The sequence below is a fragment of the Adiantum capillus-veneris genome, chromosome 29 (genome assembly GCF_014529385.1).
Source record: "Adiantum capillus-veneris isolate H3 chromosome 29, ASM1452938v2, whole genome shotgun sequence".
NCBI classification, from domain to species: Eukaryota; Viridiplantae; Streptophyta; class Polypodiopsida; order Polypodiales; family Pteridaceae; genus Adiantum; species Adiantum capillus-veneris.
In genome coordinates this window covers 72,018,617-72,027,251 of record NC_140959.1, presented here as the reverse complement: position 1 = coordinate 72,027,251, position 8,635 = coordinate 72,018,617, and the positions used below count along the sequence as shown (strand labels likewise).

The following is an 8,635-nucleotide window of genomic DNA, read 5'->3' as shown; positions in this document are numbered from 1 at the left end:
GATGTTCTATAAACTCAAGATCAAAGGAAGAATGAGGAAGAAGCCAAAGATGAAAAATATCCCAAAAGAAGCAAAGAAATTTCAAGCAGGTGTTGGTATCCAAGGAACACATTAAAGTCAAAGATCCAATTTGGATACACTCTCAAGAACAATCTCAACAACAAAAGGTGGCAGGGTGGGTGGCCTCAAATGATGTTTGGCCCAAAAAGCCCAAGGTAATGGCATGGAACTTCTCACCTTTACAAAGAAACCCCACAAAGAACAAGCCGAGCATTCAACGCAAGACAACCAACTCAACTAGGAGAAAGAAGAAGCAAAAGAAAAGAGCTTCAAAGAAACAAACAATACAACAAATATGGGTACCAAAGTCAGAGATTTATCAAGCTACCCAACAAGGCCAAATGAAGACAAAGAATAGAATGGTTCCCATCAAGCTACTTGAAGCACAAGGATTCTATGAAGGTAACACCCAAATATGGTTACCCAAAGTAGTTGCTCAACCTAGAGCCACTAAGACCAACCAAGTAGAAAAGGACCCCACACAAAGACAATCAACAACAATAAAGAGCCAATGGAGACTAAGCACAACCAAGGGAGAAACAACCTCAAAATGGATCCCTCGTCTTCTACTACAAAAGCAAGGCTTTTACAATGGTAATAGCCAAGTAGGGATACAAAAGCCTAGTGTCCATCAAGTCAACGGAGCAACTCATGAAGCAAGAACAAAGTGGGTCCCAAAACCACTATTGAAAACTCAGGCTCCTCACAAAGAAGAAAAAGTAAAGGTACAACAATGCGGCCTCCTTACGGAACATCCCATGCAACAAAAGAAGCTATAGGAGTCAAAGTATGCCAACTTACTTGAAAAGATGGTGGCATCCAAAGACCAAAGCAATGATAGAGGCCTTAATCTCAAGAACTTATGGCATTCGTTTTCAGGCCATGAACAGGTAAGTCCAAGTCACCATTAAAAATACATGGCATAAAAGTCAAGAGTCGGGCAGCTGAGCCACTAAATGGGCAAGGCATTAGTCCAAAGCTTCAAGTAATATTCTCTGTGGTTTAAGAGTCTTAGCTATCTAGGTACTGCTCAAGGTGGAGGAGTTGAGCATATTTATGCTGTGTCGCTCATGCTGGTATAGGTGAGCATAAGAGTCCAAGTCTATGTATTTTAAGTTTGGTAAAGTGAAGAAGAGAGTCCAAAAGACACTCACACATGCATAGTGAGTAATGAGTGGAGAAGCTTCAACATCAAGAACCCTTCTTGGAAATGTGGAAGCTATTGAAATGTCCTTGGATATCACATGTGCTACATTTGTTCCTTGAAGCACCCAACAACTCATTTTTCACACCGCATGATTTTCTTGAAAGAACTCTTGTGTGCATATAGAGTGTCCCATAATTGTCACTTGCATTACGCACTCTTACTTTATTTCTGCCAAGCACTCACTTTGCATGAATAGGTACTCAACTTCCAAGTGTTCACCCCAATAAGAGCGTATACCAAAGGCATTTTTTCCCACTGGGTTTTTCCCTTTGGTCATTCAGGTTCTAGACCCTAATTTAGAAACACCCATCACTATTCTATTGTATATATTCCTTCCATCAAATGAAACCAATAAAGAATTTGTTACACGATCTTCAAAGAGATAAAGCGGGGCCACATTGTTCTCAACTACGCTTCGACAAGAGCAGCTCTTATCTTTAGAGATACCAACAAAGCTCTATTGACAAAGTGGCAAAGAAAATCAAATTGGAGATGCCAGTGCACACACGTCAAAGTCTCAAACATTTTGAGATACGAGCTCCAGTAAAAAGTCAACTACACCAGGAGGCAAAGTATCCAAAGAAGCAGGTATCATCGACCAACTGCACAAATGGAAAGGTAAAGCAGGATGTGCAACAACATGCACAAATTCCCCATCCACAACATCCAAATCACAAAGAATACATGTTCATCAATCAAATGCAAATGGGCACCCCATTTGAACAAGCAAAACATGCTAGATATAACTCAATCAAGGAAGGGGGGAGTCTCATCAATAAGAAGACCAGACTACAAATGGTTGTGTCAAGGGAGGACACGAGCCAGGAAGGCGGGAGTGTTTGGAGGTGATAACAACATACAAGTGCCCACCTAGCCAAGGCGCTCGTTGGGTCAACCGGCCAAAGTTTTGATGTGGTCACGTTATTTTTCCGATGTTTAATACATCAAACCCTGTAAAAGCCTAATGTCAATCGTCTATGTCAAGTCTAAGTCAAAGATGTAATTCTTCCAATGATGTATGTAAAGGTCCATGAGAAGGTTGCCGTCGGCCACTTTAGAAAGCCCTAGGTATATAATACACTGAGGTTAGTGTGAAAGAGGGATTATTTTTTGAAGATAAGGGACTATTGCTGTACGCACAGGGAGCGACCTCTTGGCTCCAACTTGTAATCATTGCTATTGTGGCTACGATAATCCAAATTCACTTTTGTTCATTGCTTTGTGTTCTTCTTACTCTGCTCTTTCATTCAAGTGTAAGCATTCAAGATTCGGTGTAGGTATCAAACGCAACCGTTGTGGCCATAAATCGTTGTTTTGAGTATTTATATGCTTATTTTATGTTGTTTTGACCTTAGGAGAGGCTTTAGGGACCCAAAAACGACCCTTTGGGATCATCCGTTTACTGTTTTTGCGTACTTTGGAACGAACGATCACGATCCGTATTTCCATCCAAAATGTTGTGACAGTGATAGGATATGCTCGTGATAGTCCCCTGTAGCTTCCCTTCAAGTTTCGTGCGAATCCGATATGATTTGCATGGTAAACATGCGTGATGACTGTAGAGCTGTGTAGAAGGATATAGGCAGATTACTTAGCTTTAGTGCGTTTGATTTTCTTGTAGAGTTAGTAGTTGCATCTCTTCGAGTTCACTTCATTAGGATTGACACCCTAGTGAGTTTCCATGCCTCATCCGAGTAGCTTCCCTGGTATTGATATTTAGGTTGATGCCTGAAGGCTATGCTATGGACGTCCGCCGTGGCGACCCGCAAACAACTCACTTGGTGCTTTCTAGTACTCCTTGACAGGTTTGTAGAGAACATTGAAAGTAGGTGCTTCTAGTAGTACATGGATGGTTTGTACTGCTTGTTGATAGGCTTCTACCTATCAGTATGTGGTTTGTTGCACTGAGTAGGTGTTGGTAGCTCTATGACAAGGTGGTTTCTAGCAATGTGACATGTGGTTTCTAGCTTTGACTTAGTGGTTTCAAGTAGCAATTAAATTGTTAACAATAGTGCTTGGGAGGTTTGTAGCCGTATATTCTTTTTTTTAATAGCACTACTTGGGAGGTTTCTAGCATTTCTTGGGATGTTTCTAGCACTGCTTAGGAGGTTTCTAGAAGTGCTTTTGTGGTTTGTAGCTTTGCTATGATTTGGTGATTGGACTACCTGGTTTCTAGCATTAGTAATCCTTGACATGTTTGTAGCACTCCACTGGCATTTAATCATTGTGTTGTTTTATAGGTGGAGCTATTTGAAAGGTTCAAGGTTGCATATCTAGACGTTCAAATTCAACAACAATGTTTTGAGTATGTGAAGCCATATTTTGTGTGCAAGCTGAAGGAAAGAATCACACGTTGCTACATTGTGCATGTGCAAATGACCTAATTAAGGGAAGCAATAAATCACATTCGGTAGCATTGTTTTGGCCTACATGGAGTTTCATGTGATTGCACATGTTCAATGTGTGCCCATGATTTACACATTACTTCTTGCAATGATTCTTACCATGCATACAAGAGTACTATAGTTTTATGTGAGTGTGTTTTGTGCCTCAAGTCCATAGATGAAATTTATCACAAGTACAATTGTTTAATGGGCAACTATGTTGATTGTGGCACCAAAAAAACTTGTGTGTTCAATAGAGCTAACTGAGAAGAATTTGAAGATGTCAAAATAGTGGTCAATGTTAATGACGTTACTAGTAGCAATCAAAAAAGGAGAAAAAGAAAATAAAGGATCTTTTGCACAAGAAACTACCCTCCTACAGTGAGCTTCTCCATATGTTTCATACACGCTGGTACAGCTAAAGGTGGTCGGCCCATGGAAGTGCAAGAAGCCCATGCATGGCAGTTTGCAGGTAAATGGCAGGGACATTGAGCAGGTATCTGATGCGGCTAGGGGACAGGTACACAGGGATGGAGCAATCTCTAGTAGAAATTGCAATTGTTTCTTGCTATCACAGGTGATAGGAGCAAATGTTGATATCACAAGGTTGGGAATGAGACAAGGGATGTTGGATACATGTTCTATGAGATTTATGATATGGGATTTTGAGCGAGATGTTTGTAGGGCACTCTATTTGACAGTGTGAAAGACATTTTCTTGAAATTGCTAGTGCTTTGAGGTTACTGAAGGCCCTTTTACACTCGACAAAGATGTGCTCAGACCTTGTGGCCAAATATTGAATGACAGAAATCACATGGTTGAAGGTGGTGGATGCAACTAGTTTGAACCTATGGCAAGGAGGCATGAAGATCAGAAACATAGAGTGGAGAGTTTTGCTATGCTCAAGCCCAATGCGATGGGACTGCTCCACAAAAAGGAGAAAAATTAATGATAAGCTTTAATTTTTTAAGACATGCAGTGGGTGATAGTATGAAGGCAGCGCTGGCCTGGCCATCACAGGCGACTCAAAGCAGCAAGAGAACAGGTGGTGGCGTTTTCTAAAGGAGGCCGCCATCTGCCAGGCATGCTGGATGCAAGGTGCCATGATCTGGTGTGGGGGCTGCATATGGAAAGAGAGGGCCCGCCAGTTTGCACGATAGGTGAAGACTTGCCAATAGGGTGGAGCAAGAGGAAGGAAAGCGGAGAGCAGCACAAATTGGGGAGGGGCCAGCCGCTACAGGGGGCCAAGGGATGCCAAGAGAGCAAGTAGGAGGCTCACCAAGGGGTCCAGAGACGTCAAGAATGAGAGGGAGGAGCTCCTGAGAGCGCTGGAAGGAGGGATAGGCCAGAAGCAAGGGAGAGCCGCCAGATGAGGGTGGGCTGCCAGTACGAGGGAGAGAGAGAGGACGGGCCTCATGCTGCAGTGAAGGAAGCCATGTTGAGAGTCACCAAGGGCTTGATTGGAGGAGGGGCGCCAACCTGAAGGAGTTCAAGGGGCAGCCACGGTGTAGCGTGGGCAATGGAAGGGAGTAGAGAGGTGATCAAGGGCTTCAAGTTTCAAAAGGAGCAGCCAGGGGTAGGATACATGGGAAGGGGTGGCCTTCGATAGTCTGAGAGCTCAAGGGAGCATTCCAGGAAGATGAAGGGCTGTGGTGAAGGTGAGGGATGCAAGAAGCTATTGGAGTCTACCGTGGAAAGCCATACAATGGCTATGAGGCAAATGCTTGGGTTGTATGTCATGAAGTATCTAATGAGGGCTTCTTCTCTTGTTTTTGGAAGGTCTCTGGGGTCATGTGTTGAGACAGATGAGCAGTTTATGCTCTGACATGAACTGAAGAACCACAGAGTGTGTCTCTCCAGAGTTGTAGCCGTCAAATGTGAAGCAGGGAAAGGCCGCTAGTACGGGTTGCCAATAGCCGAGGAAGGGTATCAGGTTGCACCAAGTCATGCAGTTGACAGTCGCCATCATTGTATTTGATTGTGTATATGTGATACATAGTTGGTTTGTGTTTTTTGTCAAGTTTGTCATTGATTTCATTTGCATCTCATCTTTTGCCATATGCACGTGGTAGCGGTTGCTCTGGGACACTGTGTGTGAGAGAGAGGGAGATTGGTGTATTATTATGGGTGCGGTCGAGGCATGTGTGGCCTCTTGATGTGAGCGTGTTCATAGTGGGTGATGGTATAATGTTGGATTAATGGTGCTGAGGTGTTTTTATGTGTGAGTGTGCAGCTAGTGGTGTTCAAAGGCGAGTGTGTGCAATTGCAATTTGCAGCTTGTGTATTGGTGTGTGTGATTCTGCGTGGTTAGGGGTGCTAATCCCTGGGCTATAGAGAGGCAGGTTTGGAGTGTGTTGGGTTCTTTCCCCCTTTCCATCAGTGGTGCCCCCACTAAGGAGCTACTGATTGCTTCTCGGTGAAGTCAAAGACGGTGTTGCGGTGTTACCGGTTTCAAAGAGCAAGTGCTGCTAAGCAAGATGTGGTCGGGTTTTCCAACTTTTACAGGTGTTGAAGATGCAGAAGTGTGGCTGCGAATACTGACTTTTTGAAATTAAACAAATTCATGGAGTGCTTGCATGTGGATGTTCGTGATAAAGTTGAAGTCGATGGACCGGTTCATATGCGGAGGCAGTGGCCTTTGCAAAAGGTCGCACAAAGAAGCTCTTGAAGAAACGTCAAGCGAGGCAAGGCTAGTTCAATTCGATAGTCTCAAAGCAAATTGAAGTGAAGGAGATAAAAGCACAGCCGATGCTAGAGGGTATGCATATGCAAGTAGAGCCAAAGATATTATGGGTGCAAAGAGACAGGGTTATTCCTATGCCTCGGATGCCAGACAAGAAAGATCCAATTGTTGAAGAGGTGATAATGGTTCCAAGCCAGGGAAATATGTTGGCAGATTTAGCTATGGATGGTCAAATCCCTGGGGAGTGTGTTCATGGCCGACAAGTAGGATTTCTTGATAAGATTGAAGTAGTAGTGATGGACAAGATAAGTGATGGACAAGATTCTATATTCTGAGACAGGGTAAGAGCATGAATCAAGTGGCGGAAGCTCTTTCGATGGAGATAGCACATGGGAGACGGACTCCACTTCCTCAAGGTATGATATTTACGATATTATGCATGTAGATGAGGTGGTCACAGAGAAGCATGAGACAGGTATAGAGATGCCTTCTACGGACCAGGGGGTTGGGCAACCCTCTTTTGCTTCGGGATGATAGGGTGTCAAAGGTTGGTGCCATGTTGTTGATAGATATACTTTTGAAGGTTGCTTTACAAGCAATTTTGCATCGTTTGCAAAGCTTTTTGGATGCAGATTATGGTATAGAGAACCCTCTAGCAAGTAAGAGCATAATGATGTATGGTTCAGATGCTTTGGAGGTGGGTGAACATACTCATTTTGTGTACCAGGAAGGCTTGTGGATCCAGGTTGTTCGAGGTTTATGGTGCTGACAACTACATGCATGGTTGGCTTACAGATTTATAGGTGCAAAGCGGGAACGGTTTGTATATGTTTTACAGATGGGTGGTAATGCTCAAAGACATCAGTTTGACCCAGGAGGGGCCTACACTACGCTTGGGAAATCTCAAGGCTTTCCATTTGATCCGGGAGGTTTATGCAGTTGATAAGATCTCCCTCTCTATCTATCTATACATTTCTACATACTACATGTAGCTTCTTATTATGAAATCATATTCTCGCTTCTTATGCAGTTTTTTGATACCTAAACAATGCTATGGTTGAGCATGAATGCTCAATGAGGGGTTGGGAAATGATGGTATAGCTGAAGATGGTCGGCCTATGGAAGTGCAAGAAGCCTATGCATGGCAGTTTGCAAGTAAATGGCAGGGACATTGAGCAGGTATTTGGTGCGTTTGGTGCGGCTAAGGGACAGGTACACAGGGATGGAGCACTCTCTAGTAGAAATTGCAATTGTTTCTTTCTATCACAGGTGATAGGAGCAAATGTTGATATCATAAGGTTGGGAATGAGACAAGGGATGCTGGATACAGGTTCTATGAGATTTATGATATGGGATTTTGAGCGAGATGTTTGTAGGGCACTCTATTTGACAGTGTGCAAGAAATTTTCTTGAAATTGCTAGTGCTTCGAGGCTACTGAAGGCCCTTTTTATACTCGACAAAGATATGCTCAGACCTTTTGGTCGAATATTGAATGACAGAAATGACATGGTCGAAGGTGGTGGATGCGACTAGTTTGAACCTATGGCAAGGAGGCATGAAGATGGGAAGTAGTACATAGAGTGGAGGGTTATGCTATGCTCGAGCCCAATGCGGTGGGAATGCTCCACAAAAAGAAGAAAAACTAATGATAAGCTTTAATTTTTTAAGCCATGCAGTGGGTGATAGTATGAAGGCAGCGCTAGCCTAGCCATCACAGGCGACTCAAAGTAGCAAGAGGACAGGTGGTGGCGTTTTCTAAAGGAGGCCGCCATCTGCCAGGCATGCTGGAGGCAAGGTGCCATCTGGTGCAGGGGCTGGATATGGAAAGAGAGGGGCCCGCCAGTTTGCAGGGTAGGAGAAGACTCGCCAATAGGGTGGAGCAGGAGGAAGGAAGGTGAAGAGCATCACAAATTGAGGAGGGACCAGTCGCTACAGGGGGCCGGGGCATGCCAAAGGCAAGAAGGAGGAGGCTCACCAAGGGGTGCAGAGACGTCAAGAACAAGAGGGAGGAGCTCCTGAGAGAGCTGGAAGGAGGGATAGGCCAGAATCAAGGGAGAGCCGCCAGATGAGGGTGGGCTGCCAGTACGAGAGAGAGAGAGGGGGGGGGGGGGGGGGGGGGGGGGGGGGGGGGGGCTCATGCTACAGTGCAGGAAGCCATGTTGAGAGTCACCAAGGGCTTGATTGGAGGAGGGGCACCGACCTGAAGGAGTTCCAAGGGGCAGCCACGGTCTAGCGTAGGTAGCAGAAGGGAGTAGAGAGGTGATCAAGGGCTTCAAGTTTCAAAAGGAGCAGCCAGGGGT

The 8,635-nt window shown here is 44.5% G+C and overlaps 1 pseudogene across 1 annotated transcript; it reads left to right on the top strand.

Moving 5' to 3' along the window:
- The first annotated feature begins 4,679 nt into the window (after positions 1 to 4,679).
- On the top strand, positions 4,680 to 8,424 carry LOC147419391 (uncharacterized; annotated as a pseudogene). Its single transcript, XR_015187169.1, has 2 exons — positions 4,680 to 7,272; positions 7,365 to 8,424. The product of XR_015187169.1 is annotated as an uncharacterized LOC147419391 (transcript).
- The last annotated feature ends 211 nt before the right edge of the window (positions 8,425 to 8,635 follow it).